Source organism: Leptonychotes weddellii, chromosome 8 (assembly GCF_054177405.1).
Source record: "Leptonychotes weddellii isolate Sample4059 chromosome 8, ASM5417740v2, whole genome shotgun sequence".
NCBI lineage: Eukaryota > Metazoa > Chordata > Mammalia > Carnivora > Phocidae > Leptonychotes > Leptonychotes weddellii.
The window spans coordinates 111,136,644-111,159,444 of NC_138376.1; the positions used below are offsets into that span (position 1 = coordinate 111,136,644).

The 22,801-nt window shown below is 39.3% G+C and overlaps 1 protein-coding gene and 1 pseudogene across 16 annotated transcripts in view; both read right to left on the bottom strand.

Annotated features, from left to right (window-relative positions):
* PLAGL1 (PLAG1 like zinc finger 1) overlaps positions 1-22,801 on the bottom strand; it is a 110,219-nt gene that overhangs the window by 48,973 nt on the left and 38,445 nt on the right. For 9 of the 16 annotated variants that reach the window (XM_081827445.1, XM_006744480.3, XM_081827439.1 and 6 more), the window contains exon 1: positions 22,003-22,328. The exons of 4 other annotated variants lie outside the window; for them this stretch is intronic. The gene's annotated coding sequence lies outside the window, so the exon portion shown is untranslated. Of the gene's footprint in view, positions 1-21,121; positions 21,139-22,002; positions 22,329-22,801 lie in introns of those variants that run through there. 3 more of the 16 variants (XM_081827444.1, XM_081827437.1, XM_006744481.3) reach the window with 2 other exon arrangements.
* LOC102733805 (serine/threonine-protein phosphatase PGAM5, mitochondrial-like) lies at positions 1,334-17,508 on the bottom strand (annotated as a pseudogene).

Sequence of the window (22,801 nt, forward strand, 5' to 3'; positions counted from 1 at the left end):
AGTTCCAGGTTTTTTGTCTGTCAATTCTTTTGGTTTTTCTACACAAGTAATCATATCATGTGAACAAAGATAGTTTTATGTCTTTCTTCCCAATCTGTATATCTTTTATTTCCTTGTCTTATTGCATTAGCTAGGAATTCCAGGACGTTGTTGAAAAGAAACAACGAGAGACCATCTTGCCTCATTTCTGATCGTAATGGAAAAGCTTTTACTTTCTCACCATAAAGTATGATGTTAACTGTAGGCTTTTGTAGATATTCTTTATCAAGTTGAGGAAGTTCCCCTCTATTTCTAGTTTACTGATTTTTTTTTTTTTATCATGAATGGGTGTTGGATCATATCGAACACTTTTTCTGCATCTATTGGTACAATCAACTGATTTTTCATCTTTAGCCTGTTGATGTGATAGATTACACTGATTTTTTTTGAATGTTGAACCAACTTTGCATGTTTGTGATAATCCCCTTTTGGTCATCATGTAGAATTCTTTCTATAGATTGTTAGATTTGATTTGCTAATATTTCATGAGGATTTTTGAATCTATACTCATGAGGGATACTGATTTGTAGGGTTTTTTTTAATGTCCTGGTCTGGTTTTGATATTAGGGTAATGCTGGCCTCACCAAATAAGTTAGGAAGTATTCCCTCTGCTTCTATCCTCTGAAAGTGATTATCAAGAACTGGCATAATTTTTTCCTTAACTGTTTGGCAGAATTCACCAGTAAACCCACCTGGGCATGGTGCTTTCTGTTTTGAAAGGCAATTAATTATTTGACATCATTAATAGATATAGGCATGGGCACTGAATTATTCATAGTATTCTATTATTATTTAAACATCCAAAGGACATGAAATGATATCTCTTTTGTGATATTAATAATTTGTATCCTTTTCTTAGCTTCCCTAGAGATTTATCAATTTTATTGATCTTTCCAAAGAACCAGCTTTTGATTTCATTACTTTTCTTGGATACTTATTTTCAATTTCACTGATTTCTGTTTTTTGGTTTTTTTAAGATTTTATTCTTAAGTAATCTCTACACCAAACATGGGGCTGGAACCCATGATCCCGAGATCAAGAGTCTCATACTCTGCCAACTGAGCCAGCTAGGTACCCTGATTTCTGCTCTAATTCTTTTTTTTTTTTTAATTTTATTTATTTATTTGAGAGAGAGAGAATGAGAGAGAGCAAGTACATGAGAGGGGGGAGGGTCAGAGGAAGAAGCAGACTCCCTGCCGAGCAGGGAGCCTGACACGGGACTCGATCCTGTGACTCCAGGATCATGACCTGAGCCGAAGGCAGTCGCTTAAACAACTGAGCCACCCAGGCGCCCTCTGCTCTAATTCTTATTACATCTTTTCTTCTGCTTACTTTCAGATTTAGGGTTTTTTGTTGTTTTTTTTTTTCTAGTTTCCTAAGGTAGAAATTTAGATTACTAATTTCAGGGCTTTCTTCTTTTCTACTATTTGCATTCAATGCTCTACATTTTCCTCTAAGCATCACTTTCTCTGCATCTGACATTTTGATAAGTCATGTTTTCATTTTGTTCAAAATAGTTTAAAATTTCTCTTGATATACTTTTTTGACCTTTTATAAAGTGTGTTGTTTAACCTCTGTATTTTGAAATTTCTTACTTGTCTTTACATTACTGATGTCCAAGTTAAATTCTACTGTGGCCTGAGAGCAAACAACATATGATCTTTATTTTTTTAAACTTGTGTTTTAAGGCCCAGAATGTCATCTATCTTGGTGAATGTTCCATGTGAGCTTGAGAAGAATATATATTCTATTGTTGTTGGATAAAGTAATCTGAAGATGTCAATTGCATCTAGTTGATTGATGGGATATTATGTTCAATTATGTCTTTATTGATTTTCTACCTACAGGGTCTATCCATTTTTGAGAAAGTATATAATATCTTTCTAACCAGAAACCTCTAAGTTCTAAGAGCTTACCATGGCATAATCTAGGTATTTTATATATATTATCTCATTTAATCTTCGTAACAACCCTACAAGGGATGCACCATATTATCCCTTTTTGGCCCATGAGGAAACTCAGACACCAAACATTTTAGTAAGTTGCCCAGGATCACACAATTAGCAAATGACTGATCCTGACACCTGGGTCCAGGCTTTTAACATCTAGGCTATATGACCTCTCAAAGAAACCTAGGATGATGAAATCAAGTTATTTTGTGTTACCATTAATTTCTATGACAAACAGTGAAAATTTTCCAAGTCTTGGTAAGTAATAGTAATTACTCCTAAGTGCTAATGTCCCTTTTACTTACGGTTGCTAAACACAGTAACCTTGGCAGATACAGTATAAGCACAATACTTGTATGGTTATTCTGTGGTTCTTCATTCTAAAACATTCCACAAAACTGACTGAATTTTTTTCATGTTTCTTTGCATGTTACCACAGGTATAACATTTGTGTTCATGTTCACTGTTTTCTTAATTTTTAAATTTTTAATAGAGACTATATCTGTACAACTAGGTTTGTAAATAACTACAGAGGAACATGCAAGAAATGCCTTTAATGAGCATAATCATGAGCACAAAGACAATGGCAGGTAGGCTCTACTTCACCAGAGTTTCTGGTTTTCAGGAACCTGGACTCTGACATGGGAAGGGAATGAAGACCTTCATTGGAAGGTAGGACCCATCATCAGAGAATATTATGAGCACTTTCCTTTAAACTTCGTTTACCTACCAGGAAGATGATATAACTTATTAACCTACATTAAAGTTTTTAAAATCCTAGGATGTAAAAAACCAACAATGCCATTCTTAGCTCATGTAACAAAGTACCATAAACTTGATGGCTTAAATGATAAACATTTATTTCTCCCAGTTCTGGAGGCTGGAAGTCCAAGATCATGGTGCCAGCATGGATGGGTTCTGGGGAAAATTCTTCTCAGGGTTTTAGACTGCCAACTTCTCGCGTGGTGGAAAAAGAGCTGGCTAACTCTTTTCACATGGACACTGATTTCATTCATGAAGGCTCCACCCTCATGATCTACTTACCTTCCAGAGGCCCTACCTTCAAATATCATCACACTGGGGGTTAAGATTTCAACATATATATTTCGGGGGACATATTCAGTCCATTGCAACGACCTTATACAGAGATGAAGATAATACAGTCATCTCTGAAAAACCTCTCTCTCTACAAAATTTCATACCTAAGGGAAAAAATAGGGATAGACTACTAAAAACCTATGCAATTTTGTAATCAGAGAGCTAGACAAATAAAAATGGTATCTTGCAGATAATTTGGACAGCCCAGGCAGGCATCTGTGTGACTGGAGAATGCCTCAGGGATATTAGCCATGCACAAAAACAGAGTGGAAAAGCTACTGCAGTAGAAATGGAGATGGAGGGTTCAGAGATGGGAGTCTCACAGCTAAGGAGAGTGACTTCACTCTTAACTCCATCAACTCCAACTCAGTTGAATTCTAAAGCCTGCCCACAACTCTGGAACACTTCTCCACTCCTGTTATTTCCTGCTTTCTCCCCGATCTTCCAGTTGGTGTCCTCACTCCCAACACTTGTACATACACCTATGTCTCTGTGAACATCCCCACGTTATACTCCACTGAGGGGGAAAAAAAAATTTAAAAAGCTACTGGATACAGCATTTCATCTCTTCAATGCTAACCCTACGAAATTCCTTTCCTAGCACCAAACAACCCCACTTCTCCATTCAAAGTCTCCTCTACATTATCATGTTCTCCCTTTCTACTAGAAATACTTCTCCCCTACATACAACCACGATCTGTTATTTCCCAATCTTTAACAAACAAAACCTTCATTAACCTTGCAATGCCCTCCAGCTCCCACTATATTCCCAGACTACCTTTCTCAAACTTCTGAAAAAGATTGAAAATGTAGATAATCCCCATTTCCTCACCTATTCACTTTCCAACCCATTCCCCTGGCTCTTATCTCCACCACTCTATCAAAAGATCCTTATCAAGGTCATCAAAGCAATTCTTATTATCCTCATTTTAAAAATCAGGGCACTGAAGCTCAAGAGAGATTACTAGGTTGAGATAGTAAAGACATACCTTCCCTTAGAGATAAGCAAGAGCCCAGGGCTGCCCCAAAGCTTTCTTTTCAGGATATTAGACTAAGAACTTCATCTTCCAGGGACCCCACCTCTTTCTTCCCTTAGGTCATCTTCCCTGCATTAAATCTCAGACTTACTCCCCAAAATAACTCATTGTTTTTCATCATTTTTCATTGAGAAAGAATTTTGCTTGAGCTATGAATATTTTCTGTAGACCACTTAGTGTATATTATTTTATTTAATTCAATATAGATGGTTTTATTCCCTTTGTACAAATAAGAAAACTTTGAAACAGAAAACTTTCCCAATATCAGACATTTGAAGTATCAGAGCCAGCATTTGACCTGATCATCTGGATTCTACAACCTAGGCTGCCTGCCTTCATGATGGTTAGATCTCACAGCTTCTCAGTTGTTCCTTTTACATGGTAACAAGGTAAGAACATCACTTAGAAGTGTAACACAATCCCAATACTTCCATAAGATCAGAAAACGTAGAGTTGATACAAATTTGCTATAAGCAAACATAAGAAACTAATTTATATATCATAATGGGACTTTGTAATGATAATTATAGTTGTCAAGACAGGACACTCAACTTTGGTGACTAGAGCATTTTCCCTCCCCAGCTCTATCTAGGAAGCTAAATTAGTAAGCATGAGGGATGATACAGATTTGTGTGCTCACCCATATCATATTCTTTTTTTAAGCACACAGACATTACACTTGCTCAGTATTGCTCTTAAACCTGGATAGGAGGGGTTCATAGCAAATCCTTCCCTCTAGAGTAAGAAGGTCAAGGGTCTAAGGGGACTACCCACCCATGCCCAGACTCCCCTCCTAGACCATGCTGCAGATTCCTGGAACCATAGGGTTCCTTGTCTAAAGAACTTCAAGCCTGCTAATAGGGACTGTGTAGCCCTCTTTCCCAGACCTAGGTTTATGAAGACAGATTTGCCACTGTATATGCAGCTCTAGGTCCAAGAGGTAGCCAAGGGTGGCTATTTGCAAGGGGTGGACACAACTCAAATGTGTGCCCTCTGTGGTGCAGAATTGGGCCCGGAACATGAAGAGAAGGGAAGATGGGCCAGCCTTCCTACGCTGCCATATTCTAGAGATGCAGAAACCTCAAGACTCCAAAAATTCCGCAAACATAGTTTTCCAGGTCATATAAGATAAATTTGCCCAAGAATGATAAATTAACTGTAAAATATATACTTTATTAGCTTAACTTATAACTTTTAGCTATTCAGATATATGATACAATTCCTTCTGTTCATATTTCTGCTTTAACTTCTTACAGCTAGGCACAGCCATGTGACTAACTAGACTAGTTCTAGGCTGCTAATAAATAATTACTGGTACAAGACCATTTAACATTCTCTTTCCCTTCCATGGCAATCAAGGTCAAGTATAACAGAAAGTATTCAAGATGGAGTGCATCCATAGGCCTGAGACTGAGTGTGGGGGGCAGTTTCCCAGAAATCCACAATGGATGTTTAGTGTGAGAAAAAATAAACTGTTCTTTCACTAAAGCCACTGGGGTTTGGGGATGGCTTGTCAGCACAGCATAACTTTAGCCCATCCTGACTACACAGAAATTGGTACCAGAAGTAGGATGCTTCTCTAGCAAAAACTAAAAATATATTTAGTGGTCAGGAAGCAGCAAAGAAACAGATCTTAAGGGCTAGGATGATAGGTATTTATACTGTGACAAAAAATTTGATAAATCATTTGTTTCTGGTACCTTAGAAGGCAGATTACCTACCTAATAAACTTGCAGCTCTAGAAGAGGTAAGAAAACAAAACATTTGAAATGTGCATTGGTTATTTTTGGCTGCATTTGGGAAGGTATTCAAGAAAGGGATGAGTGAAGAACTATCTAGTTTTCAATAAGAAGTGAAGAGGAACACAGAGATTCCAGACATTTCTGATTTGCAATGTTACCTGAACTAAACTTCTCAACTCCCATACTAATAGAGACATTAAATGAGGGTCATAGACCCAGGAAAACCCTTTTTTAAAAAAATTAAATTGCTTCAGGGCAAGGATAGATAACATAACTATTAAATCATTTTTTTTGGATAAGATGAGTTAAAAGATCAGATTAAGGGTACAGTTTTCCAATAGAAGCCAATCAGTCCCCAAATAACTTTCTTTTGGTCTAGAAAGAACTATACAGGTAAGAAAGCAAATCAATGCAGCAGACCTGAGAACCAAGTCTCAAAACAAAGGGGAAAAAAAAAAAAAGAAAAAGAAATGTGCTCACCAGCACAGAGAATTAATCAGAAACAAACAGAAATTAAATCTTCCAAGGGTGCCTGGGTGGCTCAGTCATTAAGCATCTGCCTTTGGCTTGGGTCATGGTCCCAGGGTCCTGGGATCGAGCCCCACATCAGGCTCCTTGCTCAGCGGGAAGCCTGCTTCTCCCTCTCCCTGTGCTTGTGTTCCCTCTCTCACTGTCTCTGTCAAATAAAATCTTAAAAAAAAAAAAAAATTAAATCTTCTAGATTTTGGAGGAATTGCACTGCCAAAGAGAACCAGCCTATCAGCTTAAGTCTAAAAATGACCCTTTGGCTCCTCCTATATGGAAGCAGTGGGAAGAAAGGGCTGCTCAGTTCCAAGTGGGGCAAATTTTCTACTCTCCATTTCATAAGGAACTAAGGAAAATAAAAGGAGAACTCCCCAGAGGGAAGAACCAGAGCCTCTGAAAACAATAAACAAGAAGGTAGAATCAAGCCCCAATCAAAAAACATTTTGTTCCCCCAAGGTGTCCCAATATCTGTCGTGAAGGATTTCAGAACTGCTATGGACCAGTGACTCCAGTGTGTCTCCTATGTTCCCCTTTTCTGGAAGGGATAGTTTTACTACATTTAACTGCCTTGTTTTATCATTATATGTTTGGTATATATAAGTGAGGTGTGTGCACACACACATGTACAGATGGAAAGCCATGTGAGGAACAGCAAGAAGGCGGCCATCTGCAAGCCAGGAAGAGAGGCCTCCTCAGAAACTGAATTTGCTGGCACTTGGACTTGGACTTCTAGTTCTCAGAATTGTGAGAAAATAAGTTTCTGTTGTTTAAGCTACCCAAGCCATGGTAATTCTGTTATGGCAGTCTAGACAGAATAATACAGATTTGGTACTGTGAATTGGAATGCTGAGTAACAATGTGGAAGTGGCTTTGGAACAGAGTAGAAGCTGGAAGGGTTTTGAGGTGCATTCTAGAAAAAACCAAGACAGCCTTGAAGAAATACAACATTAAAGGGGATTGTGGTGAGAACTCAGATGTAAATGAAGAACATGCTCTTGGAAATAGAGGAAAGATGATCCTTCTTATAAAGTGGCAAAGAATTTGGCTGAATTGTATTGTATAATGGAAGAGCTTGCAAATGATGAAATGTTAAGCTTGCAAGTGGATGTTTAGGTGAAGAGATTTCTAATCAAAGTGTTGAGGGTGTAGCCTGGCTTCTCCTTATAAGACCTTCTCCCTCTTGCTTGAATAGAATGCAAGAAGAGAGAGATAAATTGAATCATTAAGAAAAAAAAAGAGAGAGAGAACTTGAAGATTTGGAAAAATTCTCAGTCTATCCATATTGCAAAAAATGAGAGAGCATGTCCTGGGTTTACCAAGGGTGTGGCTGGACAATGACTCCATGAGGAGATTACCCCTGGAGTTACTATTCAGCCAAATCAGCAGAAGCTAGGAACAGAAATGGGATTATACCAGCAGAGACTCTGACCGTTTGGACCAAACAGAACAGTCAGGATGAAATAAAGGAAGGCTTTGGACTTCTGAGATTGAATAGGACTAGACATAGAACTATTTGGCTGCAAAGATGCTTTATTCCTCATGAAAAGGAAAGAATGACCCCAGGGCAATTCAGACATCCTCACTTCCACTCCCACTACAGCCCCAAAGGGCAAGGCTGTTTCCTCCTTGGTTTAAGAGGGTGGGGCTCCATCCTTGGTTTCAGTGGGTCAGGCTGTCCCCACCCAGTGCCTCAGGGGTGGGGCCATTGCCTAGGGCTATGGGGCCAGAGGGCAGATTGTGAAGCCAAAGAGGATTATTCTTGAGCTTTAAAATCAAATGGAGTTTGCCTTGCTAGATGTTGGCCTTGTTTGGGACCCACCAATCCCTTTCTTCTATCCTACTCTGTCCCACCACTGTATTTTGGAACCCCCTCATCTGTTCAGTTTCACAGGTTCACTGTGGGAGAGGAATTTTGCTTCAAGATGAATCTTACTTCAAGTCTCATCTATACCTGATTTAGATGATATTTTTAGGCTCCACACCCAATGTGAGGCTCAAACTCATGACCCTGAGATCAAGAGTCACATGCTCTACTGACTGAACCAGCCAGGCACCCCAGATGATATTTAGATAAGGCTTTGGACTGTAGACTTATGAGTTGATGCTAGAATGGGTGAAGACTCTTGGAGCTATTGGGATGGAATGAATGTATTTTGCATGCAAGAAGGACATGAATTTAGGGGGCTAGAGAGCAGAATGTCAGAGATCAAATGGTATCCCTCCAAAATTCTTATGCTGAAGCCCTAACCTCCAACATGATTATATTTGGTGACAGGGCCTTTAAAGAAGAGGTAACTAAGATTGAATGAGATAAGGGTGGGACTTGTGTCTTTACAAGAAGAGGAAGAGACATCAGAGACTATTCTCTCCCCACACATGCACAGAGGAGAGGACAGACACAGCAAGAAGGTGACTGTCTATAAGCCAGGAAAAGAAGTTTAGAAACAGACCCACACGGATGGAAACCAGATTTTCACCACTGCAACTCAAAGACAGAAAGGAAATTCTTTTCAAAAAAAATGATTCTAGAACAACTGGATTCCTACAGTGGAAAAAAAAAAAAAAGTAACCTAGATTCTTATTTCACATCATACAAAAAAGTATTGTGATAAATCCTAGAAGGGAACACAGACCTGTGAAATGAAAATGAAGCTCTTCATGATTGTGGAATGGGCAAAGATTTCTTAAACAGGACACAAAACATGGTATTCAAAAAATTGATAAACTGGATTTAGGAAATTGTGTTTATCAAAAGACATCATTAAAAGTGAAAACAAGGGCACCTGGGTGGCTCAGTTGGTTGGGTGACTGCCTTCGGCTCGGGTTGTGATCCCAGAGTCCTGGGATCGAGTCCCGCATCAGGCTTCCTGCTCAGTGGGGAGGCCGCTTCTCCCTCTGACCCTATCCCCTCTTGTGGTCTCTCACTCTTTCTCAAATAAATAAAATAAAAAATCTTTAAAAAAAGTGAAATCAAAAAAGTCACAGGCTGAGAAGCTATCTGCAATACACACATCCAACAAAGGACTCTAATTTAAAATATAAAGAATTCCTACAAATCAATAAGATGACAAACAACCCAATAAAAATATGCAAAAGACTTGAATAAGTACTGCATAAAACATATGAAAGAGTGCTCAACATTAATAATGAAGGAATGGAAAAGAAAACTATGAGCTACCAGCTAACATCCACCAGAGGGCTTAAAATGAAAAAGAATAGTAAGATCAAGTGCTGGTGAAAATGTGAACTACATCTCCCACTGCTGGTGGGAGGGTACTCTTAATCATTCACTGGTGGCTACCTGGCAGAATTTACTAAGATTAATACATGGCTACCCCGGGACTTTAAAATTCTAGTCTGACATACAAGTAAAATACTGCAAATGTCACTAAAAGATCTGTGTAGGACTATTCATAGGAGCTTTGGGTTTTGTGTGTGTGTGTGTTTTTATTTCAGTAAGGTAAAATTTTATTTTGGAAAAAGTTATTTCCAGAGTTATTTCCAAGAGAAATGGATCAAAGTTATTTCCAAGAGAAATGGATCAAATATCCCAATTTGTTGCACTGATTGCAGAAAATGTTCACAACCACTTCACAGAAATTGTAGTTTCTCTTAAGTTAACAGAATATTTAGGATGGACATGTCATGCCTAAATAGTTCAACCTGTAAGCATGAAGGATTAACAGAGAGACAAAGATGGAGCTGTGGAGTATTTTATTGAAACGTGGCACTCTCATGGCCCAGTCACCTCCCTCGCCTGCCAAGGTGCTGCTGGGAGCCGGGAAAGGCCAACGACATGGGTGAGCTCAGATCCAACAGCCTCAGAGGTACAGGACTCTGGACTGAGACACTGGTTATCAAAGCAAGAACCCAGTTGAGGAGAATCATAAATATTTAAGTGATAAAAAAGGGTTTTAAGAAATGAAAAGTATGTACGACAAGAAGTAGGTTCTGAATAGAAGCGCTGGCAGCCCCTGCTCCTTGGAGCCCCTCCTGACTGATGGGCTTTGCTGATGAGCCTTGAGGGGCTCACATGGCCAACTGTGGTCACAACCTAAGACCCTCACGTGGACTGGCCATGGTCCCTGCAGACGGCATCAGTGAGGTCTCCTCCTCGTACATAAGGCAGAAAACCATGAGAGAGAAATCAGTGACCTGCTCAAGACAATTCCCTTTTCCATCCTGGGCAGGAAGTACGGACTGAAAGGCCACATTTTAGATACTTCGGATATTCATCCTTTTTCACTCTCCTCCTGGAAAAATGCAATGTAACCACAGCACAGCCTGTGACAGGGAAGGAGCTGTGTCTTCGGCAACACCCGCAGGAGCCAGGCTGGGGGCTGAGGAGAGCGGGTCCTTCAGGCAGCCCTGGGGCTGGGAGATCTTGTCCAGAGACATGAACCCCATGTCCCCGAGGGTCCTTAGCACCACTCAGCCATCAGGCCAGACCAGCAGGGGGGTGATGCGGCCACTGTTGAGAGAGAGGCAGAGCCAGCCTTCGGGAGGGAACTGCCGCACCCTGCACATGATGTAGCGGATGACGCGGGCATGGCAAATGAAGGTCTCCCAACTGCCCTCCTGCCGCTTGGCATCTGCCCAGTGGATATAGTTCTGGACGGCGGCCTCGATCCAGGCTCCATCCTCATAAACACAGCCTCCAGCTTCTTGTGGGGCACGGGTGGGTCAGGCTCGATGAGGGTGCCTTCCCTTAGCAGGTCTGTGCTGACCTTGCAGATGCCTCGCAGGTGTTTGCTGCTGATATCAGTGGTTTCTATTGCACAGCTCATGGAGGAATGGACAATTAACTAACCAGGTTCAGATTAGTTAAGACTACCTGTTCCACTGGACTATTTTATTAAACTTCCACCCCAAGCTTGCAAGTCAGAGCCCAGTTAGTTCAGCCTGCTCATGACCCAAGAGCTTCAGAGTGGGTCATTCTCCAGGGAGGCATCCACGTGGTTCTGGGAGTGCCTGATGAGAAAGATGCATCACCTGGCCTTGGCTTCATAGGGGTCCAGCCTGCATGCCAGTTCCTCTTCTCCAGAGTCCAGGTTCCTCTTCTGTAGGTTGACCAGGGACTGTGGTTCTTGCCTGTCCCAGTTGGGGTCACAGATGCCTAACCCGTGGCACATGGCCCCCATCCACGCTGCCGCCCTGAGCGGGCGCAGCTCTGTGTCCCCACCCACACAGGGCTTCCCCAACGCCACTGCCAAGAAGAGCACGGGGGCCGGGGGCTGAGCCCCTTGCCAGGGCACAGACCACCAGCTTCAACGCCTGTCGGAATGCCATGACCACCTGACCTGCGCCAGCCATTCACCCATAGCAGCTTTATTTGTAATAGCCCAAATTAGAAAGAACCCAAACATCTGTTAACAGAGTGGATAAACCGTGGTATGTTGATACAGTGGAATACTACAGAAAAAAGAATGAGAAAAAGTATATACACATGCATTAATATGGATGAATTTCAAAAAACTATGCTGAAAGAAGTCAGACAAAGGAACACATATTATTTGGCTACCCTTAAAGTCCAACAATAGACACAACTAATCTGTAGGGATGGACTCTAGCGGAGATACTCGCTGGGAGGTGCATGAAAATTTTCTCTTTCTGGATGGATGGAATTGTCTTTCTTGATCTAGTGGCTATACAGATGTACATATATAAAAATTCATCAAGCTATATATTTAAGATTGGCATATTTTATATGTTTTTTCCCCACGTATTCTATACCTCAGTAGAAAAAGTACTTCATAAAAGATACGCAGACTATTTTTACCTTATCAGTTGTTTAGTAAAGGTTATTAGGTAAAAGCAAAATTATCTACTTAAAAACAAAACAAAGACCAAGCAAACTCTGCTTATGTCTGTTTCACTGACCCCAAGATAAGTCAAAATTAGACTATTCAAACCTTATCCATTAGTATGGCAAATCTGAAAAAGAGTAGGAGTACATCAGTCAGTCCACAGCAGTTAAGCTTGTTACTCAAGACTCCACGTAGCATACTGGCAATGTATGTGAAGCAATTTTAATGGTGTGTTTTACCATAAATACACCTATTTAATAATTTTAACTATTTATTTTTAGTACCAAGGCAGTATGGCATAAAAGAAATAGCAAGAGCTTTTGAATCAGACAAACCAGTTTTGCCACTTACTAACTATACAGTATTGGGCAAGTTTCTTAATCTCTTTGATACTGAGTTTCTTCACAATTTAAAGCAGAGACAATAATACTTACTTTGCAAAATTGTAGCACAATTATAGTAGGTATTTAAGAGCGGTAGCTATTTAGCAATAGCTCTTTGTATGCAAAGTATCACGGTAGGTACTGGAACCCTATCTCTAAGAACCTGACCAACTGGAAATGACATTTAGATATAAAGATTGGTGATGAAAGGTAAGAATTTAACAAGGGCTATAGATTACAAATTATAGGGTTCCTACCCAGCTAGGAGGATTGTGGAGTGAGTATTCTCTGAACAAAGCCTGGAAAAGTTTTGGAAAATCCACTTAAGGCAGAGGAAACGGCATGAATTAAAGTTTAGCCCCAAAAACAGTGCAGTGACTTCAGGTTCAGATTTGTTAAGACTAATTGTGCCACTGGACTAATTCTAAGAGTAAGACTACAAGGCTAGTAGAACAAGCTGGGACTAGATAGAAAAGGACCAGTCAGGACTAAGAAGTCAAGGACCTGTTTTCTCAAGTCCTGGGATATCACCGAGGGGTTCTTTTCAGAAACTGACTCCAGTGATCACTCTACACAAAAGTAGGGAAGGAAAATCTCAATACAGGGAAATATAGGATAATAAGGGCCTAACCCAACATGCTGAATGAAAAAAGAAAAAACCAGGAAAAATATTAGAGTTCAATTTTATCAACTTTAAAAAAATGAACAGACATGGAGTTTCCCTGATTATTCAAGTGGGCCTGCCTTCAACTTTTTTAAAATGACTGACCAGTTCATAAGCTCCTCAAGAGCAAAGAAGTATCCAAAAGCAGCAAAACATATTGCCAGGCACATCAAAAGCACTCAGTATACACTGCTGGCAAACGAATCCTTTTAAATATTCCAAATACTGAAACCTCTACAATAATATAATGTTCATGGTGGAACATGCAGAAAAGCTAAATTCATTTTTTCCTTTCTATTGATTTTTTTTTTTTTTTTTTTACAATACATGCCAAGTTTTGGATTTGCTCAAATTCAATATTTTAAAAGATTCATTTGCAAGAGCTATCTTACCAAAAGACTCAGATACAAATCATTCTAGAAAGTTGGGAATATTGCCACTTCGGTTGCTAAGCTCTGTGTAATTTTTTTTTTTTTTTTTTTTTTTAGGAATCTATCAGTATGTTTTTTGCTATAGCAAAAAAACCCCAAAACCAAAAAACACCATTGTGTGACTCATGATATTACATGAAAAAAAATTAGGAAGTTAAATTCATATCATATGAATATATGTAAGGTTCACTCAAGAGTACATAATAATTTATATAACTATTAAAATAATTAAAATGAGAAAACCTACTACATTAAGAAATAAAGAAAAAAATGAGTGCTTCCTAGGGGCTAAGCACAATGCTTAGCCCTTTCTATGTATTAGCTCATTTAATCCTCTCAACAACCTTCCACGGTAGACACTTGGTATCTACGTTTTATAGATGAGAAAATCCAAATATAGAGAATTGTCCAAGATTATACTGTATGGCAAGGAAGAGGCAGAATTAGGAATTGAACCCAGGCAGTCTGGCTCCAGAGTCAGAATTCCAGGTAATAAATGTAAAAAGAATGAAGGAAATGGAAAATCACCATTGGAATACCATAATAATAATTGTTGCAGGCAAGATCAGTTGAATGTTAAAATTAGTGGGCTAAACTTTGAGAAATAGGACATTTGTACAACCTCAAAACATCTCCCTCAGAATATTTATTAATTACCCATGGTAGTTTTAACATAAATCCACAAATAATTTGATACCTTTTCCCTTTCCTCCCTTTGAGTGTGGACTTCTAACAAAATAGAGTACAAGGAAAAAGTAGTAATGTGTTACAATGGAGAAACTGGGCAGACACCGTCTAAACTACATGATTACGGTTAACATGTTGGTGGGGATATCCTGTGCCCCCAGATATGATGCAATGGAAAGAGCACAACATTCCCGTGGTATTCATCTCCCAAAGTCCATAACCTCAGTCTAATTGTGAGAATACATCGGACAAACCCAAAATGAGGGACACTGTACAAAAAAAGTGGCAATGTCTAAAAGACAAACTTTTCCACAGATTGGAGTAGACTAGAAAGCCATGACAACTAAATGCAATATGGACTACGGATTAGATTATGGAATAGAAAAAGGACACTAGTGGAAAAACTGGGGAAATCTGAATGAAGTCTGTCATTTAGTTAATAGTATTGTGCCAAGGTTTCTTAACTTTATTAATGTAGCATGGTTATGCTAGATGTTAACATTAGAGGCAGCTGGGTGAAGGGTGTATAGCAACACTCTATATTATCTTTACAAATCTTTGGTAATTCAAATATCATTTTATAATTAAAATTTTTTAAAAATTCAATATCCATTTGTGAAAACAAATGTCAATAAGCCAGGAATAGAAGTCTCCTCGATCTGGTAAAGGGCATCTATAAAAAAATACAATAAACATCATTCTTTATAGTGAAATACTGAGGTATCCTCTTTTAAGATCAGGAGAAAGCAAAGATGTCTATTTTAATGCTTCTGTTAAATACTGTTCTGGTGTTCCCAACCAGTGCAATAAGGCAGGAAAAAGAAAAAAGGAATAGAGATTAGAAAGGCAAAGTTAAACTTTTTTTTTTTCAGATGATATTGTGCATTTTGGAAATCTCCAACAATCTACAAACTACCAGAACTAATGAAAAATGAATTTAGTGAAATCACAAAATACAAGCTCAATATACAAAAGTCAATTGTACTTCTATATATTAGCAAGATGGTTGGAAACAAAACTGAAAAAAAGGTACCATTTACAACAGCATCAAAAACTCAAATGCCTAGAAATAATTTTAATAATGCAGAAGTCCCCTATACTAAAAAACAAAACAATGGTGAGAGTAACTGAAGAACTTATATGACGAAGAGACACACCATGTTCATAAATTGGAAGATTCTCTTAAGATCTCCATTCTCCTAATACTGTTCTGTAGAGACAATGCAATCCCAGTCAAAAGTCTGGTAGACTTTTTAAATAGATGTTGACAAGCTGATTCCAAAATTTATATGGAAATGGACAGCACTTAAATAGCCAAAACAATCCTTAAAAATAAAAAAATTGAAGGGCTTACACTACCATATGTCAAGACTTACTATAAACTACAATAAAGTATGATATTGATAGAAGAATTGATAAGTAGTCTAAGTGGAACAGAATGGAGTCCAGAAACAGACCCAAATGTATGATCATTCATTTTCAACAAAGGGACCGCTGCAATTCAATGGAAAAAGAAAGGGCTTTTCAATAAATATGTGGAGCAGCTGAATGTCCATATGGAAAATCTTGACAACCCCCATCTCATACCACACACAAAAATCAACTAGAGATAAATCAAACACCCAAATGTGAGGACTAAACTATAGTTTCTGGAGGAAATCATAGGCAAATGTATTTAGGACCTTCAGGGTAGGCAAAAATGAGGGTGGCAAGAAAATCTGTGGGCAGAGTGCAAAAAAGCACTCTCCACCCCCACCCATAACACTAATAGATTAGACTTCACAAGAGTAAGTCTGCTCATCCAAAGGCAACATTAGGAGAATAAATATGCAAACTTTAGATAGGTAGAAAATTATCTGCAAACATGTACCTGATAAAGATTTCCTATCCAGAATATACAAGGAACTAAAATCATTAACAGAAGATAACCTGCTAAAAAAGTAGGCAAAAGATTTGAACAGCACTTCACAAAAGAAATCTGAATGGTCAAAAAAGATATAAAAAGATATTCAACATTATTAATATTCACAGGAGTGCAATCAACTTACCCTAAGACCATCAATTTAGCTCCTTGGTATATATCCGTAAAACAGGAGTATATGTTTGCCAATGGCAATTTCAAGAACATTTGCAGAAACTGTATTAATAATGACCCAAACCAGAAAACAACTCAAATCAACAAGAGAATGGACAAATGAATTGTGGTCCACCCACATAATACAATACCACAGAAGAGGGTCACCAAACTTTTTCTTTGGCCCTATAAAGGGCCAAATAGTAAACAGCTTAGGCTTTGTAGGTTATACAGTCTCTGTTTTAACTACTCAACCCTATTGGACATGTTTTTGTCCAATGAAGTTTTATATACTAAAATATGTTGTGGGCTAGCATTGGCCCACAGGTCACAGTTTACCACCCCTTGCTATAAAGCAAACAAAAAACTACTTACACTTGCAACTTGGATGAATCTCAAAAATATCCGGTGAACAAAAGGAAACCAGTGTGTGCGTGCACGCGCACACACACACGCACACACACACACGCACACACTATATGATTCCATTTATATGAAGTTCAAGAACATTTGAAAATAATTCATAGTGAGAGAAGTCAGGACAGTAGTTGACTGGGGGAGAGGAGTGACTCCACTGAGTAGAAGAGACAGGAGGGAATTTTTAAAGGGACAAAAATGTATTCTATCTTTTTTCTGGGTGGTGATCACACAGACATACATCTATGTAAATTTCATTAAGCCATATACTTTATTTTTGTGCTTTTATTGTACATAAGTTATAGCTCATTTTGGAGAAAACAAAACTGGACAAAAACTAGAATCCAGACCTGAAGAAATTATCTAGAATTCAACATGAACAAAACATATATAAAAGCTAGAGTAAGAGAAATGGGTAGACTGAGCAAGTCTAACAGAAGTCTCTTCAGAGTTTTTGAAGGAAAGAATAGCAATAAAAAAAAAAAATGGAGGGAAAGCTACACAGAAAGAAAAAAGACAAAACTTTTGAGAATTGGTGAAACACCAACCTTGGAGACAGGGAACAATAAATCCAGGATAAATGACACGTCCACACCTTGGCACACTGTCATAAAACTGAGAACACAAGAGAAAAGATCTTAAAGATTTTTTTTTTTTTATTTGAGAGAGAGAATGAGAGACAGAGAGCACGAGAGGGGAGAGGGTCAGAGGGAGAAGCAGACCCCCCTGCTGAGCAGGGAGCCCGACGTGGGACTCGATCCCGGGACTCCAGGATCATGACCTGAGCCGAAGGCAGTCGCTTAACCAACTGAGCCACCCAGGCGCCCAAGAGAAAAGATCTTAAAAGCAGGCAGAGAAAAAAAAAGACAGATTAACAACAAATGAGTTATTTGAGCTAACTGTAACACGGGAAGCAGAAGTCTATGAAATGAGACCTCCAAAGGACTGAGAAAGAAAACGCCAGGCTGGAATTATGTGCCAAACAAAACTATCATACAAATGAGTAAAATAAAGACATTTTCAGATAAAGTTTGCCATCAACATTCCTTAATAAACAAGCTTTTAAAATATACTTGACAAAGGAAAAAAGATCTAAGATGCAAGAAGAAATGACAAACAAAAGTTCCATAAAAAGAAAAAAATGATGTTGAATTTATAGGAGAAAAAAACAATCAAGGTGTAATTAAAACTCTAGATGAAAAAAACATGCAATTAACTGGTGTCAAAGCAACCTAGGTTTCTTGAATTATTTGCAAGTAGAATTAATAAACTTTAGATTAAGTTGTACATGAAAATTTTAAAGAAAACTACTAAAAGAAATAAAACAATTTTCATACTAGTTAAGAGGAAAGAAAATGGAATAAGAAAAAATCCAAAAGCTGGCAAAGAGAAAACACACACACACACCAGAATAAAAACAACCATAAAACAGAATGTTAACTTTAATCTTAAATATATCATTAATTATATTTTACGTAATTGGGCTGAGAGCCCCATTAAAAGACAAAGATTGTCAGAGTAGAACAGAAAAAAACAATCAGGTTTCATCTATGCGAAAGGGATATTCTAAACAAATGCTAAAAGGTGTGACTAGAGTATTCTAAAACAAAACTGAGTTTAAGGTACTAGGTATTTGGGTGGGGATAGAACATCACTGTAGAATGACAAAAAGTTCACTTTACAGAGAAAATAGAGCAATTCCACCCTTGTATATACTGAACTTTCAACTTTTATAAAGCAAAGAGACAGAATTACAAGAAGAAATGAGAAAATTCCTTATTTTATTGTGATCTTTTTGTTACACCTTTCAGTAATTGATAGCTCAAAAACTGATAGCTCAAACAAACCAAAAAATTAGTAAGATTAAAAAGATTTGAACACCACAATTCTTGTGCTTAAGACGTGTGTGCGCACGCATGTGTGTGTGTGTATTTATGTTTTTATACCTACCTTGCCCCAAAAAGTCCGTGAGTACATATTCTTCTCAATCATTCAAGGCGCAGTTGAAAAACTAACCATGAGGCCACAAAGCAATTCTCAAATTTCAAAGAATCGGTAGCATAGAGCCCTCACTTGCTGACTACAGTGCAAGTTAGAAATCAATAACAAAAGGATAACTCACAAAACCTTCCACATTTGGAACTAGAAAATACTTCTAAAATCTCATGGAGAAGGAATAAAAATCATAATGAAAAAATTTTTAATTCTTAGAACTGAAAAAAATATATGGCATAGAAAGCAACACTAAATAAAAATCCGTAGTATTTGCGGAGACAAATCTAAGACCAGAGTAAAGAGCCCAGAAATGAGCCCCAGCATATCTGGGAACATGTATAGGACAGAGGTAGGCACTGCAAATCACTGGGACGGGGCTAACTGCCACTCCACATGGGAAAAAGAAAACGAGGTCTTCTTAATCTCCCAACGTAAATTAAAAAATAGCTATCTATACATACACAAGTCAGGCAAATGAAAGAACTACATGTAAAAAAAATGGAAACTTTGAAAAAATTTCAAAACACATTTCCCTCATAGTAGGGAAGAATATCTTGAGTCACGAAAGCACAAAGAAAAGATTGTCTGCAGTTTACATAACCAACAAAGGATTTGTACCTTGAATAATGTTTTCCAACAGAAATTGCTGCAATGATGGAAGTGTGTTGTTATACAATATAGCACAGTAGAATATAAAATAATGGAGTATAATATAATAGCCACTAGTCATATGTGGCTACTGAGCACTTGGAATGTGGCCCAGAGCGACCGAGGAATTGAAACTGTTGAAGTAAATAAGACAGCATGTTAACATTTAAAAATCCTTCATGAAGGTCCATGAAGGTCCGTTATGTTTTTATGTACTTTTAGTATTTACATTTTTCATAAAAGCACTGTATTCTAGCTTATATTACTATATAAACTATAATTTCACTTTCGTAAAAAATGCGTTAACAGTCGCTTTTCAGAAAGCAAACACACCAGATGTCCACAATATTATCTGTGAATGACTTTTCTTCTATTTTAAAAAATTAAGATATAAAAACATATAAAGGATTTAATGAACACAGATGTATCCACCCCAGAATTTATGAAATAAAACATTACGGATATTGTGTAAATTCCCTAGGTACCTTTCCTGATCACAACTTTTCTCTTTTTAAAGAAAAGCTGGCAAATATGAATAGACTAGAGTCCTGGCTTCAGGCTTCTTCATTTCACAACACCCATATTTTAATAGGTTTGGGGGGAAACTTAATATACAGACATTACATGTATCATTTAACAAAGAGTTATAGAGCAAACACTCATGTAACCATTGCCCAGGTCAGGAGATAAAGCATGTCCAGCATCCCAAAAGTCCTCAGTATGTCTCTTCTCAATCGCAACCCCCTCCCTTCACCCCCTAGGAGAAGATCAACAGCTTGACTTTTAGGGTATCAATTTATTCACAATTTCTCTTTACTACTTTTAATGCCTATATATGCATCTCTAAACGACATCTTTATTTCACCAGGTTCTGAATTTCTCATAGAATACTGAATGATATCAGCTTCAACAACTTGGGTTTTTTTGTTTGGTTTTTTGGGGTTTTTTTTTTTTTTTTTTTTTGGCTCAACATTACTGAGACACATTTACGTTGAAACACAAAACTACTTCATTCACCACTGTTCTGGGTAGTTTCCATTTTATGAATATAATTTACCTTTCCCCTTCAGATAGACATGAAGGTTGCTTCCAGCTTTGGGGTATTACAAATAACACTGCAGTAAACCTTCTTGTACACGTCTGCTTGTGTATATGTATGAAAATTTATCTAGGGCAGTGGCTTTCAAACTTTTTTGACCATGACTCATACTAAGGAATGACGTTTTACATCATGACACACATCTGTGTATAAAACCGAGAAAAAAAAAAGTTTCATGAAGCAAATAACCAATGACCTGAGACATATTCTGTTATTTTCTATCCTCTGCTAATTCGTGTTTTACAAATTCTGATGATTACCCACTTAGCTGATTTCACGACTCACTAAAATGGGCTTCAAACTTTGAAAAACATCGCTCTAGAGGATAAATACCTAGGAGTAGAACTGCTAGGACGTGGAACATGGACATCGGACACGGGCAACTTTTCTAGATCCTTAACTTTTAAATAAATGTTCTTATCTGAGTGCATATAAATTTACCACTCTATAATTTTAGAGCTAAAACTGCGAAACATCAGATCGTTTTATCTTTTCCTTCGGTCATAAAACAGTACTAATCACTTACCATGTGCTATGTATCCAGTGGACTCCGAGTGAGACTGATGGGTTAATACACAGGGGGGTGGGGAGGACATAAGGGACCCGGACCTCAGTGAGGCCCCAGAAAGCTCACAGGAGGGGCCTCTCCGATCCTGCCTGGGGAGGGAGGGGTTAGGGAAGGATTCCTGGAAGAAGGAGGACCTAAGCTGAGTGCTTCTATTTTTAATTTTATTGGTTTCCTAAAACATAAAAGTAACACATTTGTTGGGGGGGGGGGAGTCAAAATTACAGCAGTATATTTATTAAGAAGTAAAAATCCCCACCACCGATCTTAAAGTTTGATGCTGAGACTAAACAACCAAAGTTGCATTATCAGTTATTCTAATCTAGGAAATTTTTAGGAGCCCACATTTTTAAATAGTTTTAAGGGTACATCTGACACAGTCCATCATATTAAGGCATAAAACAAATCATATTTTCCATAATGAATGTAAATGCAAACATTTCATGTTTAGTCACATTATTACTTTTAAGAGACTTTTTTTTTTTTTTTTTGGCCTTTTGGCAAGGTTAAGAATGCCAGTTTTCAAAAATCGAGTCTATTTACTGCATACCAAATATACACAAATGCTTCAAAAAGTGGCATTAAAAACGACCCGTTGAAAGAATGTTTTGTTCAAGTCAACTTGGCTTGGCCGGTGACAATCTGTCGGAGTTTCACACTTCGTCCCGAGGAGCCCCGGACCCCGTCACGTACGCGGCGCGTCGGCACCCGCACACCCTCCCCAGCGCGGCACGGAGCCCAGGACGGTCCTCGCTCCGCGGCAATGCCGCCGCCCCGCCGCCCCCAGGCCCGCAGCGGGCCCCACCGCCACCGAGCCGGGCCACGAGCACCCAACCACCTACCCTGCGGGGTCAAGAGCCCCCCGGAACTCAGGCGAGGCAGCTCGGGCGCGCCGCCTCCGCGGCCATGACGGCGACCCGGGGAAGCACCCCGCGCGCCAAGGCCCGCGGTCCGCCGGGCTGGGAGGAGAGCCGCCCCGTCCGTCCGTCCGTCCGTCCGCCAGGAGAGTGAGGCCAGAATACGCCCCAGACGTGTCTAAATCAAGGCTCGGGGCGGTACCGACGGGCTGAATGACAAATGGCAGATGCCGTGGGCTTTGCCGCCCTCGGCAGCCGCGAGGATGGCTGCGCCGAGGAGGCCGCGCACAGGCGGAGCCCGGGAGCCGGAACGGCGCGTCCGCGAGGAGGGCGCTGGGGCCCCTGGCGGGGGCGTCACGTGGCAGGAGGAGGCCCCGCTGGGGAGCCAGGGGGTCGGCGGCCTGGGCGGAGGAAGAGGACAGGCGCCCAGACGCCTGGCCGATTGAGTCATCCGTGTGGGCTAAGCCAAGGTCGTCCAGGTGCAGAGCTGGCGCAGGTAGACCCGAACCAGCCCGAAGCCCCGTACGGTATCGAAGACTGTTCACTTAAGTCACCACCAGGATGAACCGCCCTGAGCCAAATCATAAATGAGAAACACGACAGATGCTAGCAGAACACTGCAATAAGCCAAATTCGCTTACCTCCTATTCGTGCAGCGTTGAAATAATGGCAGCCTAACTGTGATCACTAATTGTGAGCCAGGCACAGTTACACTTCGCAGGTAAATTTACCCTGGGAGAAATACTTACTCCCGTCTTTCAGATGAAGATACTAAGGCACAGAA